Source organism: Dipodomys ordii, unplaced genomic scaffold (genome assembly GCF_000151885.1).
Source record: "Dipodomys ordii isolate 6190 unplaced genomic scaffold, Dord_2.0 Scaffold63, whole genome shotgun sequence".
Classification (NCBI taxonomy): domain Eukaryota; kingdom Metazoa; phylum Chordata; class Mammalia; order Rodentia; family Heteromyidae; genus Dipodomys; species Dipodomys ordii.
The window spans coordinates 8,990,611-9,009,737 of record NW_012267279.1 but is presented as its reverse complement, the minus strand read 5'-3'; the positions used below and the strand labels follow the sequence as shown (position 1 = coordinate 9,009,737).

Here is a 19,127-nt window from a genome sequence, read left to right as displayed (position 1 = left end):
GCTTTTTCTGCTTATGTGGTGCTGAGGAATTGAACCCAGGGCCTCATGCATGCAAGGCAAGCACTCTACCACTGAACCACCTTCCCAGCCTGAGATGAACAATTATCCAAGATCCCCTATAAAGTGGTGAGTTAAGGATTCAAATGTAGGCATTTTGATTCTAGAGACTGTATATTTAACTACTAAGCTAAGTGTGTCTCTCTCGCAGTGGCCTTGTTTTGTTGGGAGATAGATTAGATTAAGGAAATTAAAATGTTAATAAATGCTGAAAAGCCAAGCAACAAAAAGGCATTTTTGGCCTTATAAATCTGCTACTTAAAAAAAAAAATGCTGCATACTAGTGGTTTAAGTCTGTAATTCTAGCTACTTAGGAAGCTGAGATCTGAGGATCTTATTTCAAAGCCAGCGTGGGCAAAGAAAGTCCCTGAGACTCTTATCTCCAATTAACTACCAGTGGCGCTGTGGCTCAAGTGGTAGAGTGCTTGCTTTGAGCTAAAGAGCTCAGGGACAGTGCCCAGACCCTGAGTTCAAGCCCCGTGACTAATGAAAAAAAAAAAAACCCAAAACAAAAGCCCCTCAGAGAAAGTGCTCAGGCCTTGAGTTCAAACCCCAGGGCTGGCACCAAAACTCCCCTGAAATCTTGCCTAGCTACTCAGGAGGTAGAGATCTGGGAATTGAGGTTTGAAGCCAGCCTAGGGGGATAAATCTGAGAATCTCTAGCCAGCAAAATCAGGAAGTAGGGGCTGGGAATGTGGCTTAGCAGTTGAGTGTTTGCCTAGCATGCATGACCCCCTGGGTTCGATTCCTCACTACCACTTAAACTGAAAAAGCCAGAAGTGGCACAAGTGGTAGAGTGCTAGCCTTGAGTAAAAAGAAGCTCAAGGACAGTGCCCAGGCCCTGAGTTCAAGCCCTAGCACTAGCAAAAAAAAAAAAAAAAGCAGGAAGTAGAATTATGGCTTAAGTGGTAAGTAGATAAAATTGAGCTGTAGAGCTGGGAAGGTGTCTCAGTGGTAGAGTGCTTGCCTTGCATGCCTGAGGCCCTGGGTTCGATTCCTCAGCACCACATAAACAGAAAAAATGGGAAGTGGCACTGTGGTTCAAGTGGTAGAGTGCTAGCTTTGAGTGGAAGAGCTGAGGGACAGTGCCCAGGCCCAAAATTCAGGCCCCAAGACCTACAAAAAAACAAAAAACAAACCCAAAACTGAGCAGCAGGCCTGGTATTCAAACCCCAGTATTGGAATGTATACCCAAAAAAAGGAAATATTCCCTAAAGAAAATTTTACTCACATGTCTTCGCCCCCAAACAACCTATTTTAAGTCTTTCCTTTCTCTAGGACTCATTATGCTTCCTCAGGAAAACCTCTTGTTTTCCAGCTCTATTTCCCAAGCTGTTCTTCCATTAGATTTTTCCGCCCCTACTTTCAGGCTACATTTTGTTGTTAAGTTTTACAGTGATTATTTATTTTTGGTGCTGGTCCTTGGGCTTCAACTTAGGGCCTAAGCACTATCCCTGAGTTGTTTTTGCTTAAGGCTAGCATTCTGCCACCTGAGCCACAGCTCTACTTATGGCTACTAGCTACTCAGGAGGCTGAGATCTGAGGATTGTGGTTTGAAGCCTGCTGGAACAGAAAAGTCCCCATAATTCTAATTCCTGCTTTTGTTTTGCCAGGCCTGGGGCTTGAACTCAGGGCCTGAGCACTGTCCCTAAGCTGCTTTTTGCTCAAGGTTAGCACCCTACTACTCAAGCCACGGTGCCACTTTTGGCTTTTTCTGTGGTAGAGCACTAGCCTTGAGCACAAAGATGCGCAGGGACAGTGCCCAGGCCCTAAATTCAAGCCCCACAACTGACAAAAACAAAACAGCAACAACAAAAAAACAGTGATTCATCCTGGACTGCCTGGACTGGTTTCAAAATGTGATCCTCAGATCTCTGCCTTCTGAGTAGCTAGGATTACAGAGGAGCTACTGATGCCAGTCAAATGTGTTTTGATGATGATAATGTACTCTACAGGTTACAGGTAGGCCTTCGTGTGGTCCTGTGATCTGGCCTAGAGAGCTCTAGACTTTGGAATCCAAGGCTTGCTCCAGCCCCTTGCTCAGGGACTGATTAGCTCTGAGTCTTCTATAATTCATATATCTGGGCTTCAGTTTTCTTATCTGTAAAACAAAAGATTAATGATCTCTTAAGTCCTTTTCTGATTATTTCCAAGTAGGGAATGCCATTTGATGGCTTTGTTTTTTGTTTTCTTTTTGGTGGTGGTGGTGGTGGTGGGGGTTGGTTTGAACTCTGGGCCTGGCCGCTGTTCCTCAGCTCTTCAGCTCAAGGCTAGAGCTCTACTGCTTGAGCCACAGCGCCACTTCCAGTTTTCTGGTGGTTTATTGGAGATAAGAATCTTACGGACTTTCCTGCTTGAGCTAGATTTGAACTGTGATCCTCATATCTCAGCCTCCTGAGTGGTTAGATTACTGGCGTGAGCCATTAGCACCTGGCTCTGGCTATTTATTTTTTGAGGGAGTAAGAGCGTTATGTAAATACTCACTTTTTGCAAATTCTGCACTCCTTCAGACCCATCCTTCAGACCCACACCACCAACTTTATGGAGGAAGCCACTGAGATACGGAATGGAACAACAGATTAAATAGTCAATGTCTCACTCCAGGAGCCTCACACACACGTGACTCTTCTTTCATTCAAGCAACCACAGGTTGGTGAAGGGGTTTAATAGGGTAGGGATGGGATAGCAAGTCAGGCCTAGACTGGAAGTTGAAGCACAGGATTTATACTCCATCAGAGGGATAATTTTTCTTTCCACTTACCCTTGCTGGTATACTACGTAGAACTTTTTCAAAGTGATTTTATAGTACTTGATCATCATAGACAACTTTGCCAACAAGTTATGTTTACTTTATGGATGAGTGATCTTTGGATGGAAGAGTAAGGTGATTTGCTCAGAGTTACACAGTTTGTTAGTACCAAAGCCTAGGCCTCTTGATTCCTAGTTGTGGATTGTTCTCCTTGGCTTCTGATGCTATGGCATGGATTTGGACATGTGAAATAAGTACCCTAAACTCAAAAGTTCTTCCTGCCAGTCTTTTTTTTTTTTTTTTCTCTCAGTTACCCACAGGCTCTTGACTTTCTTAAGATAATCTTTTCCTTTTAACTCTTATAGTTTATATTTATGAGTTCCACAAAGGTAGGGATGATTCCTGATTCTTTCATTCCCTGAGAGGGCATTTAAGAGTAGAGATCACATTCATTTTCTTTAAACTCAGGGCTTGGGCCCTGTCCCTGAGCTTTTTTGCTCAACGCTAGTGATTGATCTACCACTTGAGCCATAGCTCCACTTCTGACTTTCTTTTTTTAACTGTATACATATTTTTTTTTTCTTTTTTGGTACTGGGGATCAAACCCAGGATGTTGCACTTGCTAGGCAAGTGCTTTGCCACTGAACTACATCCCAGCCCCACTTCTGACTTTTTAAGTCGTTAATTGGAGAGAAGAATTTCATGTGTGGGGCCGGGAAGTTGGCTCAGTGGTAGAGTGCTTGCCTCGCGTGCATGAGGCCCTGGGTTCGATTCCTCATCATTACATAAGCAGAAAAAAGCCAGAAGTGGTGCTGTGGCTCAAGTGGTAGGGTGCTGAAGAGCTGAGGGACAGCACCCAGGCCCAGAGTTCAGCCCCAATGACCGACTTAAAAAAAAAAAATCTCATGTAGGAGCCAGGACTGGCTCAGATCTTGGCCTCCTGAACATCTAGTTTTACAGTGCTGGGCATGATAGTTATTTAAATTTGTTCTGCTAACATGTAGCAATTTTTCCAAAATATGATTTCAAATTACTCTTCCTCTTCAGGTTTATCTACTTATCTTTCTCTCTCTCTCTCTTTTTTTTTTTAGGTTGGTCATGGGACTTGAACTCGGCCTGAGTGCTATTCTGAGCTTTTCAGCTCAAGACAAGTGCTCTACCACTTGAGCCAAGTGCCACTTCCTATTTTCTGGTGGTTAATAGACTTTCTTGCCCTGGCTAGCTTTGAACCATGATCCTCAGAGCTCAGCCTCCTGAGTAGCTAGGATTACAGGCGTGAGTCTGGCACCCGACACTTATATTTTTTATTTAAAATAATAGTAAAAGCTGGGTGCTGGTGGCTCACGCCTGTAATCCTAGTTACTCAGGAAGCTGAACTTTGAGGATCACCGTTCAAAACCAGCCCAGGCAGGAAAGTCTGTGAGACTCTTATCTCTGATAAAGCACTAGAAAACTGGAAGAGGCGCTGTGGCTCAAGTGATAGAGCATTTGCCTTGAGCTGAAGAACTGAGGGATAACACCTAAGCCCTGAGCTCAAGCCCAATGACCTACAAAAAAAAAAAAATAGTAGAATGGGCTGGAGGCATGGTGTAAGTGGTAGATTATCTGTTTAGTAGGCTCTGCATTCAACCCTAGTACTTCACACACGAAAAACATAGCCTGGGCTTTTGATAGAGGGCTTGTATGGTATGAATGAGGCCCTGGGGTTTACCTATAGCTCTGCTACTTCCCCCATCCCCCCCCCCAAAAAAAAACAAAAACAAAGCCAGGCACTGGTGGCTCATGTTTGTAATCCTATCTACTGAGGAGGCTGAGATCTGAGGATCATGTTTTTTTTTTTGGTCTGTCATGGGGCTTGAACTCTGAACTTGGTGCTGTCCTTGAGCTCTTGAGCTCAAGGCAAGCACTTTGCCACTTGAGCCATAGGCACAGCCATAGCGCTACTTCCAGTTTTCTGGTGGTTAATTGGAGATAAGAGTCTCATGTACTTTCTTGCTCAGGCTGGCTTTGAAACGCAGTGCTCAGATCTCAGCCTCCTGAGTAGCTAGGATTATAGGCCTGATCCACCAGCTCCCTGCTGAGGATCATGGTTTGAAGCTAGTTCAGGCAGGAAAGTCCCTGAGAATCTTATCTCTAATTATTCACCGAAAAGCCAGAAGTGGGGATATAACTCTTAAGTGGTAGATCACTAGCTGTGAGCAAAAAAGCTCCAGGATAGTGCGTAGGCCCTAAGTTCAAGTCCCAGGTCCAGCACAGAAAAAATAATGAAAGAAAATTAAGGAAAGAAAACCTTGGGCTGGGAATCTGGCTTAGTGGTAGAGTGCTGGCCTAGCATGCATGAAGCCCTGGGTTTGATTCCTTAGTTCCACATAAACAGAAAAAACTGGAAGTGGTGCTGTGGCTAAAGTGGTGGAGTGCTACCTTTGAGCACATTGAGGCTCAGGGACAGAGCCAAGGCCCTGAGTTCAAGCCCCAGGACTGGCCAAAAAAAAGAAAAGAAAGTCTTTATTGTATTTTAGATTGCTATACCCGAGAACCATGTCTTACTTTTTTTTTGTCGGTAGTGGCACTTGAACTCTGGACGTGGGCACTGCCCCTGAGCTCTTCAGCTCAAGGCAAGCACTCTAGCACTTGAGCCACAGCACCACTTCCGTTTTCTGGTGGTTAATTGGAGATAAGAGTCTCATGGACTTTATTGCTTGGGCTGGCTTTGAATTGAGATCCTCAGATCTCAGCCTCTTAAGTAGCTAGGATTATAGGCATGAACCACCTCTACTCTTTTTAAAGATGGTAAATAATGGGGTCCCATGCTGATGACCTTGTACTGCAATTAGGAGGTCACATCTTAGTTCCCCTTTTGAAACATCAGAACATAGCTGGAGGCTTGGTTCAAGTGATAGAGTGACTTGTTTAACAAGTGTGAGGCCCTGAGTTCAGATCACCACCCCTCTCAAAAAAGAAATTAATTAGAATAGTTGATGGAAATAACCAGGAATTTAGTTTTTCACATTGATTTAGTTTTTTACATTGGACAAAGCCAGGGCCCATGTGAAACCTGTACCTAAAGTCCAGGGAGGGCAGGGGAAAGCTAAAGGAAAAATTGAGAACAGAATGAAAATACAAAAGCATAGAGAATGAGGAAAGGAGACAAAGGTAAGAAGGGGAACAAAAAAATAAGGTAAAAGAAAATATAGGATTGGTAGGAGGGATGTGAAGATAGTAATCCAGAGATCCATCAGTTCCTCTGACGTCCAGAAGCATGGGCTGTTACCTTGTACCAAAGAACAGGTAGCATGATCATGCTTTCTGAGCTTATTTTAGATAGCAAGTGATTCCTTTTTTTTTGGTACAGTTTTAGAGCTTGAACTTAGGGCTTGGGTGCTGACCCTAAGATTTTTTTGTTCAAGGCTAGCATTTTACCTCTTGAGATGTAGATCTAACTTTGGCTTTTTGGTGGGTAATTGGAGATGAGTTTCACTGACTTTTCTGCCTGGACTGATTTTGAACCACAGTCCTCAGCTCTCTGCCTTCTGAGGAGCTAGGATTTCAGGCCCAGCCAATTCCATTTTTTTTTAATCCTTTATTTTCATGATCTGATGGGGCATTTTTTTGTTTTTGCTATCAGCTAGAGATGGGATTGGATGGAGCAATTTTAATATTAGCCTGAGTTCAGTTGATTTATCAGGGAAAATGTGTTTAAAAAATCACAAAAAGGATTCTAAATGAAATTTATTGCACTCATTCATTCATTAATTCATTCAACAAATGATTATTGACTGAGCTGGGCACTGGTAGTTAATGCCTGTAATCTTTTTTTTTTGGTCGGTTGTGGGGCTTGAACTCAAGGGCTTGGGCACTGTCCCTAAGCTCTTTTGCTCAAGGCTAGCACTTTACCACTTTAAGTCATAGCTCCACTTCCGGATTTGAGTGGTTAATTGGAGATAAGAGTTTCACCAGGATTTTTCTTTCTGGGTTGGTTTCAAACTGTGATCCTTAGATCTCAGCCTCCTGAGGTAGCTAGAAGGTGTGAGCCACTAGCTCCAAGCTGTGAGACTGTTATCTCCAATTAACCACCAAAAAGCCAGAAATCGAGCTGGGGTTTAAGTGGTAGAGTGCTAACCTTGAGCAAGAAAGCTCAGGGACAGTGCCCAGGCTCAGTGTTCAAGCCCCAGGACTGGCACAAAAAAAGATTATTGACTGTGGGATATCCTAGAAACTACTGATATAAACAAGAATGAGATTTTGTCCTTGCCATCCATATGAAGATGTTTATGGTCTAGAGAAGGAGACAAAAAAAAGCTACAGAGACAATTTGTTACATATTAGGATGTGAGTTAGCAAAGGGTGCAATGGTAGACTAGAGGCAGGGGCCTTAATTTAGCCTTGGAAGAGACCTGAGTCTGCATAAATAAGGTGACATCTAGACATGTGTTGGGATTACCACTATGCTTGGCTTCAGCTTTTTGTCTTTAAGGAAGAAAGAGAGAGAGAGAGAGAGAGAGAATGTGTGTGTGTAATTTAAGGTCTTTGTTTAACTGGCTAGCCTGTTTGAGCTAGAGAGGAGGGAAAGGAGTTCAAGAATAATTGCTACTTTATGCAGAACAAAAGAAATATGTTTAGCTCATTTTTCTGATTCCACCTACTGAGCACAAGCAAGACCTAGAGACTTGGTTTTAGAGAGAAAATTACTCCAACCAGACAAAGATAAATTCACTGTATAAAATCTGTTACGTCTAGATTAAGAGCCTTGATTTTTTTTTTTGAGACATGGATATAGCTGCATTAAACAAAAATCTAATGTATAGCTGCACGCCAGTGGCGCACGCCTGTAATCCTAGCTACTTAGGAGGCTGAGATCTGAGCATCATGGTTCGAAGCCAGCCCGGGCAGGAAAGTCCATGAGACTTTTATTTCTCATAAAAACCACTAGAAAACTGAAAGTGGCACTGTGGCTCAAGTGGTAGAGCTCTTGCCTTGAGCTGAAGAGTACAGGGATAGCGCCTAAGCCCAGAGTTCAAGCCCCACAACTGACCAAAAAACCCCCAACAACCTAATGTATATTTATTAGACATTTCTGGGATTTTATCTGGACTAAAAAGGAAAAAATGTTATATTGGAAGAACATCTAAAGTGAATACTTAAACTAAGAGGTTGTTATTCAGCCATCTTCTTTTCTTAACTTTTTTTTTTTTTTAATTGTGAGAATACCGTACAGAGGAGTTACAATTACATGGGCAAGTCTCTTAACCTCTTATTAGCATTAATATTCCCTGCTTATACTCAGCTTACTTGGCTACTAGAATAGCAGTCCTTTGTCTCTCTTCTCTCTCTTCTGACCTCCTTGGCTTTCCTCAACCCTTTCTTTTTTCCTTTTTTCCCCCTGACATTCCCCTCATCTCAGCTTCTAATGATAGAAAGAGAAGTATTACTGCTACTACTCAAAAGCAGTCCTTGTATCCCTGTTCAATCTGAACTCATTTTTTAAGTGCTTACAGTCAAGATTTTTTTCTTTTTGACAGCTCTGTGGCTTGAACTCGGCCTGGGCACTGTCCCTGAGCTTCTTTTGCTCAAGACTAGAACTCTACCACTTGTGAGCCACAGCGCCACTTTTGACTTTTTTCTGCGCATGTGGTATTAAGCAATTGAACCCAAGGCTTCACTGCATGCAAGGCAAGCACTCTTCCACTAAGTCATATTCCCAGCCCTACTGTCAAATTTTTATTTATTTATTTTTTGCCAGTCCTAGGGCCAGAATTCAGGGCCTGGGCATTGTCCCTGAGCTTCATTTGCTCAAGGCTAATACTCTACCACTTGAGCCACAATGCCACTTCTGGCTTTTTCTGTTTATGTGTTACTGAGGAATCGAACCCAGGGCTCTAGACCACATTCCCAGCCCCTACTGTCAAGATTTTTTTTTGGGTCCGGTCATGGGGCCTGAACTCTGGGCCTGGGCGCTGTCCCTCAGTTCTTCAGCTCAAGGCTAGTGCTATAACGCTTGAGCCACAGCGTCACTTCTGGCTTTTTTTTTTTTTTCTGCCTATGTGGTGCTGAGAAATCGAACCCAGGTCTTCATGCATGCAAGGTAAGCGCTCTACCACTGAGCCACCTTCCCAGCCCCTGTCAAGATTTTAAATACCATATACTTCCTGACAAATTCTAACTCCCTCTTCTCTCTCCTTCCCTCCTACTGGGATTTGAACTTGTTTGCCATTGAGCAACATCTCCAGTCCTTTTTTGCCTTGATATTTTGCTGAAACTTTTTTTGTTTTGTTAGTTGTGGAGGCTGAACTGAGCTCAAAGCTACAGCTCTACCATTTGAGCTACAGTGCCACTTCTGGTTTTCTGGTGGTTTATTGGAGATACGAGTCTCATTGGCTTTCCTGCCTGGGCTGGCTTTGAACCATGATCCTCAGATCTCAGCCTCCTGGGTAGCTAGGATTACAGGTGTGAGCCACCAGCGCCCAGCTGAAAAAGACTTTTTCTATTTTTTTTCCTTTTTTGTGTTAGGGAGGTTGTTATATAGGCTTGTCTCAAAACTCATAGACTCAAGTAGTCCTTTTGCCTCCGCGTCCTAGTATCTGGGACTTCAGGAATCTTCTCACAGAGCCACCACCTCCCACTAACTTTACCTTCTGGCATATCTCAAAGTTTTTTTCGTTTTTTTTTTTTTTTTTTTTCGGTGGTGGGGCTTGAAATCTGGGCTTGAGTGCTATTTCTCAGCTCTTCAGCTCAAGGTGAGCTTTCTACCGATTGAGCCACAGCGCCACTTCCAGTTTTCTAGTGGGTTATTAAAGATAAAAGTCTCATGGACTTTCCTGCCCAGGCTGGCTTTGAACCATGATCCTCAGATCTCGGCCCTCTGAGTAGCTAGGATTACAGGTGTGAGCCCCCAGCGCCGGCTTCAAAGTTTTTTTTGTCTAGTCATTCACTTACCTATGTGGTCTTGAATCTCTTTGAACCTATTTTTGCACCTTTTGGAAAGATTGTGAGTATGAAATAACATACATTAGTTTTGAAAATACAGTATAAAGGGAAGAAGGGTAGAGAACTGATTGTGTATGGGTGTGGTTTGTGTGTGTGTGTTTATATGTGAGTGTATTAGTCTTGGGCCTAAACTCAGGGCCTGGGCACTATCCCTGAGATATTTTGCTCAAGGATAGCACTTGCTCCAGTTTTAGCTTTTTGGTGGACTTTTTTTTTTTTTTCATGGACTTTTCTGCCTGAGCCAGCTGCAAACCATGATCTCAGCCTCCAGAGTAGCTAAGATTAGGTGCATCCAGTATGTGTTTTTTTTTTTTTTTTCCTGTTGTCAATCCTGGTGCTTGAACTCAGCCTGGGCACTGTCCCTGAACTTCTGCTCAAGGTTAGTACTCTACCATTTGAGCCACGGTACCGCTTTTGGCTTTTTCTGTTTATGTGGTACCGAAGAATTAAACCCAGGGCTTCATGCATGCTAGCAAGAACTCTACCTCTAAGCCATATTCCCAGCCCGTGTATTCGTTTTTTAGTAAATGTGTTTCTGCTTTTATTTATTTATTTTTTTTAACTGTATTTTTTTTTTGTCTTTTCTTTTTTGGTACTGGTGATCAAACCCAGGACGTTGCGCTTGCTAGGCAAGCGCTTTGCCACTGAGCTACATCCCAGCCCTCTCTGCTTTTATTTTGAGAAAAAAAAAATGTTCTTTAAAAAAAATTTTTTTTTGATGCTGGTCCTGGGGCTTAAATTCAGGGCCTGGTTCCTGTCCCTGAGCCTTTTCTGTTCAAGGATATAGCACTGTCCACTTGAACCACAGCTCTTCTTCCAGTATTTTGACGTTTCATTGAAGATAACAGTCTCATAGAATTTCCTGCCCAGGCTGGCTTCAAACTGAATCCTAAGATCTCAGCTTCTTCAGTAGCTTGGATTACAGGTGTGAGCCACCAGCACTTGGCTTTTTTTCTTTTTTTTTTTCTGGTACCAGGGCCTGAACTCTTGCTTGGCTTGCTTGCTTGTTTGCTTGCTGACAGTGGGGAAATCTACCAATTGAGCCAGGCCTCTTGCCCAGCTTTTTTCTGGTTAATTGGAAATAGAGTCTCTTGAACTTTTCTTCCCAGGCTGATTTGGAACTGATATTCTCCATGTCTCAGCCTGTTGCCTAGTAGAATTATATGTATGAGCTACTGGTATCTAGCTATGTTTTCTTTTTTTTCCCCTCCCTCCCTCCCTCCCTCCCTTACTTCCTTATCCCCTCCCTCCTCCCTCCCTCCCCCTCCCTGCCCATACTCTCCTCTCCTTTCCTTTTTTTCCTTTCTTTTCTTTGTGCTGGTCCTGGGCTTGAACTCAGGGCCTAGGCACTATCCCTTAGCTTTTTACCTTAAAAGCTAGCATTCTACCATTCTAGCTAGCTTTTTTGCTGGTTAACTGGCTATAATGAGTTTCAAAAACTTGTCTGACTGGGCAGGCTTTGAACTTCCATTCTCAGAATGGAAGTTACAAACATGAGCCATCAGCCTTGGGCTTATGTTTTCTTTTCTAAAGAGAATAATAAGAATTTTGTTTAGTTTTTGATAGAGGGTGTTAATGTGTAGCTGAAAGTAGCCTTGAACCCAGCCTTCTGCTGTAGTCTCCCTGAGGTTTTCCTGATAATTTCAGCCTTACCCAATCCAGTCTCAGCCCCTCTATCATCGCTCTTCCCTCCTCCTCCACTTCTCCAAGCAATTTTAACAGGGTTCATTGTTCTGTTCTCATAGCTGCAAATAATCTATTCTGATAGTACTTATTTTCTTCCATCCTCCTTGTTATCTCAACCCCCTCCTCCTAGTACCAACCTCCCAGGAGAGCTTATATCTCTTTCCCTGCCTTCCTGTCCTGTTGACCAACAGCTTTTATTGTGTATGTTTTGATGTTACTTTCCTATATATTATACTGCATTTTTTAGTGTGGTTTTTAATAAATGATCCATTACTCTCTATTGAGGTAATCAGTCTCTGTATTATATGAGGGAATGAAATATTAGAATCCCACCCCAAGCTAGCCAGGGAGCTGGTAGGAAAACACCTCTTTTCCTTCAGGTGAAATTGGTACTCAGGAAGGAGGAGTAATCATTAGGATAAGCTCAAAGGAATTGATACGATGATGATGATGATGATGATGATGATGATGATTTTGATGATGATGACGACGACAACGACAGAATCAATAATTGTAATTTCTGTGGGTTGCTCACACTGTAAGTCTAGCTATTTGGGAGGCTGAGATTGGGGAGGGTAAGTTCAGGCAGAACAGTTCAGAGGACCCCATTTTAGTAGAAGAAATCTGTCCATTCCAGTTGTAGTGGAAGAGAAAATAGGATAATGATTCAGTTGCAAGAAGCAAGGCCTTATCTCAAAAATAACAGTGCAAAAAAAAAAAAAAGGACTAGAGATAGTGGTAGAGTGGCTGCCTAGCAAATTCAAGGCTCTGAGTTCAAACCCCAGTGAAACACATGCATACACACACTAATAATCGTAATGGTTAACTTGATTAGACAGACTCTATGCTAAACACATCCTGTAAATTGTTTTACTTTAACAACACTACATGATATCAGTATTTCAAGAAGCAGAGCAGTTTAAGGAGTTGTTGGGACTAGACCTTGTGCATTGACATCTCTGCTCTATCAGTAATTGATTTTGTGGCCTCAAATAAGAAAACTGCCTCATTTTCCAAACATGCGTTATGCTTATTATGCTTATTGCCATGTTAAGGATTGAACTGAGGTGAGCGCTAGGTAAGTTCACCACTGAACTACATCTCCAGTCTCATCTATAAAATGAAGATAATAATAGTATCTGCCTTACAAGACTTTTGTGACACTTAAATGACTGACCCAGATAAAGTGCTTCACACAGTACTTGGCACATAGAAAATACATTCCAGGCTGGGCGCTGGTAGTTCACGTCTGTAATCCTAACTACTCAGGAGGCTGAGATCTGAGGATCGTGGTTCAAAGCCAGCCAGGGCAGGAAAGTCCCCGCGAGACTCTTATCTGCAACTAACCACCAGAAAACTGGAAGTGGCACTGTGTCTCAAGTGGTAGAGTCCTGGCCTTTTTTTTTTTGGTCAGTTGTGGGGCTTGAACTCTGGGCCTGGTGCTGTCCCTCAGCTCTTCAGCTCCAGACAAGCGCTCTACGACTTGAACCACAGCGCCACTTCTGGCTTTTTCTATTATGTGGTGTTGAGGAATTGAACCCAGGATCTCATGCATGCGAGGCAAGCACTCTAGGCACTGAGCCACCTTCCTAGCCCAGAGTGCTGGCCTTGAGCTGAAGAGTACACCGACAGTGCTGAAGCCCAGAGTTCAAGCCCCATGACCCACCAAAAAGAAAAGTAAAATAAAATACATTCCAATTAGTGGGATGCCCGTGGCTCATGCCTGTAATCCTAGCTACTTAGGAGGCTGAGATCTGAGAATCGTGGTTCAAAGCCAGCCTGGGCAGGAAAGTCCATGAGACTCTTATTTCCAATTAACCACTAGAAAACCGGAAGTGGCTCTGTGGCTCAAGTGGTAGATCACTAGCCTTGAGCTGAAGAGCTGAGGGACAGCGCTCAGGCCCAAAGCCTCATGACTGAAAAAGAAAAGAAGAAAATACATTCCAGTTATTAGCATTTATCATAATGAAAGTAGTTGTGATCATTTAACATGGAAAAACAAAAGCTTAGAGAAAAGTAACTAGAGTGGCCCATGTAATTGTAACCCCTCTGTACAGTATTTTCACAATAATAATAACAATAATAATATAAAGTAACTAGAGTGTACTCAGAGTGAAACTTCACAGTGATTTTGCTCTTACTCATTATCTTGCATCACATAGTAGGTTGAAGGAAGAGACTGGACATAAAATGCATTTTGTGGAACTTGAGGTGTGTGTTGGTGAATGTTGGCAGGCTTAGGTTCTGACCTTCCTAACCATGGTTTGTAATTCTTTTTTTAAGGTGCTGGTATTAGGGCTTGAACTCAGGGCTGTGAGTTCTTTTTTTCACTAGACCACTGTCATTCTACCACTTGAGGCATACCTCCCTCTGGCATTTTTCTGGCTAATTGGAGATAGAGCCTTGCAGACTTTTCTTCCTGGGCTAGCTTTGAACCTCCAACTTCTGGGATTACGGGAGTGTAGTGCAGTGCCCTTGGTCCCACTATATCTTAAACCACACAGCCATCATGTTGAACAACTCTTCAAGATTCAGGTTTGGGATTTTCAGATTAGGGATGCTCAACCTCTAAAATTATGCAAATATTAAAAAATCAAAATATCTGAAGCTGCTGGGTACTAATGGCTCATGCCTGTAACCCTAGTTACTTAAGAGGCTGAGCTCTGGAAGGATATCAGTTTAAATTCAGTTGGGGCAGAAAGGTCCATCAGACTTTATCCCCCCAAACCAGAAGAATGTGTGAATCAAGTGGGACAATGGGCATAGTAGTACACTCCTGTAATCCTAGCACTTGTGAAGCTGAGGCAAGAAGATTTCTAGTTCAAGAAGAGTGGGCTGTGTGGAGTAAGGATAGTTTTCTTTTTCTGCCTGAGAAATAGAAAAGTGTTGCAGACCCAGTGGCTCATAATTGTAATCCTAGCTACTCAGGAGATGGAGGTTTGAAGATCATGCTTTGGAGCCAGCCTGGGCAGGAAAATAATGAGTGAGACCTTCATCTCCTATCTAGTGATAGGGCAGTAGCTTTGAAATAAAGCACAAGGCGGGCTGGGAAGGTGGCTCAGTGGTAGAGCGCTTGCCTTGCATGCCTGAGGCCCTGGGTTTGATTCCTCAGCACCACGTAAGCAAAAAGAAAAAAGCCGGAAGTGGCACTGTGGCTCAAGTGGTAGAGCACTAGCCTTTAGTTGAAGAGCTGAGGGACAGCACCCAGGCCCAGAGTTCAGGCTCCATGACTGGACCAAAAAACAAAACAAACAAACAAAAAACTGTCTTCAAAAAAAAGCACAAGGGATGGTATCAGGGTTCAGAGTCTATTGTATGCGCACCCCTCTCCCCCACCCCCCCGCCCCAAAAAGCCAGAAGTGAAGCTGTGGTTCAAGTGGTAGAGCACCAGCCTTTAAGGAAAAATTTAAGGGACAGCACCCAGGCCCTGAGTTAAAAAACATATTAGAAAACAAATCAGGCCAGAAAAATTTGATCACTAGGAATAAAGAGACCTGGGATTTTTTTCTCTTTTCTTTTTTCTTTATTTCTTAATTTTTTTTTTTTTGTGGTTGGTTGTGGGACTTGAACTTGGGGCCTGAGCACTTCCCTCAGCTCTTCAGCTCAAGGCTAGTGCTCTACCACTTTGAGCTACAGTGTCACTTCTGGTTTTCTGTGGTTAATTGGAGATAAGAGTCTTACGGACTTTCCTGTTTGGGCTGGCTTTGAACCAAGCTCCTCAGTTCTCAGCCTCCTGAGTAGCTAGGATTATGGGTGTGAGCCGCCAGCGCTTGGCTTTTCTTCCCCCCCCACTCTCTCTCTTTCTCTCTCTCTCTTTCTCTCTCTCTCTTTCTCTCTCTCTCTCTTTCTCTCTTTCTTTCTTTCTTTCGTCCTGGGGCTTGAATTCAGGGCCTGGGCACTGTCCCTGAACTGTTTTTGCTTAAGGCTGGCTTTTTCTGTTTATGTGGTACTGAGGCATCAAACCCAGGGCTTCATACATGCTTAGCAATCAGTCCACCACTAAGCCACATTCCCAGACCTGCGATTTTTTTTTTCTTTTTCTTTTTTTGGTCATGGGGCTTGAACTCCAGGCCTGGGCACTATCCCCCAGCTCTTCAGTGCAAGGTGAGCACTCTACCACTTGAGCCACGGCGCTGCTTCCGGTTTTTGAGTTGTTTGTTGGAGATAAGAGTCTCACAGAGTTTCCTGCCTGGGCTGGCTTTGAACCATGATCCTCAGATGTCAGCCTCCTGAGGAACTAGGATTATGAGCATGAGTCACTGACTCCCAGCTTCAGACCTGTGATTTTTCTTTTTTCTTTTTTTTTGGTCGGTCGTGGGGCCTGAAAGCTGGGCCTGGGCGCTGTCCCTCAGCTCTTCAGCTCAAGGCTAGCACTCTACCACTTGAGCGTCAGCCCCACTTCCGGCTTTTTCTGCTTATGTGGTGCTGAGGAATCGAACCCAGGGCCTCATGCATGTAAGGCAAGCACTCTACCACTGAGCCACTTTCCCAGCCCCCTGTGATTTTTTTCTTGTCCCTACCACAAACTTGTTATGTCCAGAGCTTCACTTTCCTTAGCTTTGTTGTTCTAATTTATTAAATGAAGGAGTTGCTTTAGGCAGATCTCTCAGCCCCCTTTGAATTCTGATGTTTTTGCCATTGATCATATGAAGCAATAACAACACTTTTCAGCTTCTTGAGTTTAGAGAAGTGATATTTGCTGTTTCAGCATGTAGTGAAGAGGCCAGATTCCAGGGGAAGGTATGAGCCACCTCATGAAAAAGGTAGGTCTGGGCCCTTTTTTAAGCTGGTTGCCAAGGGAACTCAGCCTCTGGTCAGCAATAGCCACGAATGCTTTGGGTAAAGCTTTGATACAGATAACTAAGAACAAGTAGGTTTCATTGCTTGTCTTGTCTCCCCCAGTTACCTTCCTTTTCAAGCTGCCACTTTTTTTTTTTGGTTGGTGGTGGGGCTTGAACTCTGGGCTTGGGCACAATCCCTCAGCTCTTCAGCTCAAGGCTAGTGCTCTACCACTTGAGCCACAGTGCCACTTCTGGTTTTCTAGTGGTTTTATTGGAGATAAGAGTCTCACAGACTTTCCTTGCCCGGGCTGGCTTTGAATTGTGATCCTCAGATCTCAGCCTCCAGAGTAGGTAGGATTACAGGCGTGAGCCACTGGTGCCCGGCTAAGCTGCCACGTTTGAATCCTGTGATGTAGAGGACACTGGCTTAAGCATGTTATAATTTGATTTATTTATTTTTAAATATAATTTCTGATAATTTTTCATTGAGAAATTAGTGTCACTGCTTTCCTCACCAATGTCTGTGTGTCAGTGCAATAAGGCATTCTGAGAACTACCTACATATCAGCTACATGTATTTGATCTAAAATATATAAATTCAGTATGAAAACAAAGATGCAGCAAGGCAATATTCTTTTTTTTTTTGGTTGGTCGTGGGGCCTGAACTCTGGGCCTGGCCGCTGTCCCTCAGCTCAGCTCAAGGCTAGCGCTCTGCCACTTGAGTCACAGTGCCACTTCAGTGTTTTTTCTACCTATGTGATGCTGAGGAATTGAACCCAGGGCCTCATGCATGCCAGGCAAGTGCTCTACCACTGAGCTACTTTGACAGTTGCACAGTTCACCCTGGATATAGTAGTTCCAGGGAAAAAAACAAATAGTGATTATTAGAGAAGGGAGATCTCCAAACAATTGTAGAATCTTGTAATTTGTCACATTCTTTTTTTTTTAATTGTGAAAATACTGTACAGAGGGGTTACAATTACATGGGCAAGATAATGAGTACATTTCTTATCAATCATTGTAGCCTCCTCCTTTGTTTCCCCTTCCCATCTCTTCCCATCCTGCCTCCCCCCACCCCCCACTCAATCCTCCTCCCCCCCCCAAAGTGGTAAAGTTCATTTTCCCACAAAAATATGGAACACTTCACGAATTTGCCTGTCATCCTTGCACAGGGGCCGTGCTAATCTTCTCTGTATCGTTCCAATTTTAGTATATGTGCTGCTGAAGAGAGCACTGTCACATTCTTGATATTCTATTTTTCCATATAAATTCAGATATATTCATATAGTGGTCTCCATTATGGAGAGATGTGCCTGAAGAAACTTTTTTATTATTATTATCTTTAAGTAGTTGCACAAAGAAGTTCCCATTCAACAAAACAGTATATGAGTACAAAGTGTCTGACAACATTGTCACCCATCTCTCCTAACCCATCCCTTCTGTCCCTTTTTTTTCTTTACATAAATTTCCCAAATTTCACAGTATTGTGGGATAGTGATAGTTTAAAGTCACAAATACATTTTAACCTTCACAAGGCAAATTGTTATTATCATGGTCTATACAGTTTGTGAATTCTATGAGCTTTGACAATACAAGTTATTTTTTCCACATCAAGTGATGTTTACATTTTTTTCCTTTTGCTTAGTGTAGGCTGTTCCCACTTACTCTATTCCTCCTCTTGGCTTCCCTCCGTTGCATGTCTATATCTACCATATATATGGTCAAGAACATGGAGTCATTTAGCAAAATGGGTGGCTATCCCTTGTTTCTTGAGTCCTGTTACTTTGTCATATCTTCTTGTATTTTGGCTTTAGCACCCACTTATCAGGGAGACCAGGTGCCGTTTGTCTCTTTGTTCTTGGCTTACTTTGCTTAAAATAATCTGCTCTAGTTCCATCCATTTCCTTGCAAATGCCATTATTTTGTCCTTTCTAATGGCTGCATAATATTCCGTATATAGGTACCACAATTTTTGGATCCACTCATCAGTAGTGGGACATCTGGGTTGTTTCCAAATCTTGGCTATTATGAGCAGTGCTGCAATAAACATGGAGATGCATGTGTCTTTGTATACTGGTTCCTGTTGTTCAGGGTAGATGCCTAGGAGTGGTATGGCTGGGTCATAGAGGAGGTCTATATTTAGCTTTCTGAGATACCTCCATATTGTTTTCCAAAGTGGTTGTATAAGTGTACATCCCCACCAGCAATGCAGTACAGTTCCTCTTTCCACACATTCCCTCCAGCATTTGTCGTTGGCTGACTTTAGGATGTGGGCCATTCTGACTGGGGTAAGGTGGTATCTTAGTGTTATTTTTATTTGCATTTCCTTTACAACCAGGGATGATGAACCTTTCCTTATGTGTTTCTTTGCCATTTTTATCTCTTCTGAGAAGTCTCTCTTTAGTTCCCTTGCCCATTTCAGTTTTAATTTTATTTAATATTTATAATAATCTTTGATAATATCAGCTGTTATACTAAATTTACAGATAATGGAGACAAACAGAGATAAATAATTTGTCTGCATTTATACAAATAAGTAATATCAAGCCAGACACTGGTGGCTCACACCTATAATCTAGCTACTCAGGAGGCTGAGATTTTAGGATTGTGGTTCAAAGCCAGCATGGGCAAAAAAGTCCCTGTGAGAGACGCTTATCTCCAATCAACTACTCAACTCAAAAAAGCTGGAGGTGGTGCTGTTGCTCAAGTGGTAGAGTGCTAGCCTTGAGCACAGAGAGGCTCAGGGACAACACCCAGTGTGAGTTCAAACCCCAGGACTGGCCAAAAAAAAACAGTATCAGCAGGGTGTCCATGACTCACAGCTGTAGTCCTAGCTACTCAGGGGGCTAAGATCTGAGTATTGCTGTTCA

General features: G+C 43.0%; 1 long non-coding RNA gene across 5 annotated transcripts in view; it reads left to right on the top strand.

Annotated features, from left to right (window-relative positions):
* LOC105990154 overlaps positions 1-19,127 on the top strand; it is a 69,339-nt gene that overhangs the window by 4,865 nt on the left and 45,347 nt on the right. For all 5 annotated transcript variants that reach the window (XR_001175287.1, XR_001175285.1, XR_001175286.1 and 2 more), the window contains exon 3: positions 2,568-2,706. This is a non-coding gene — a long non-coding RNA (uncharacterized LOC105990154). The remainder of the gene's footprint in view (positions 1-2,567; positions 2,707-19,127) is intronic.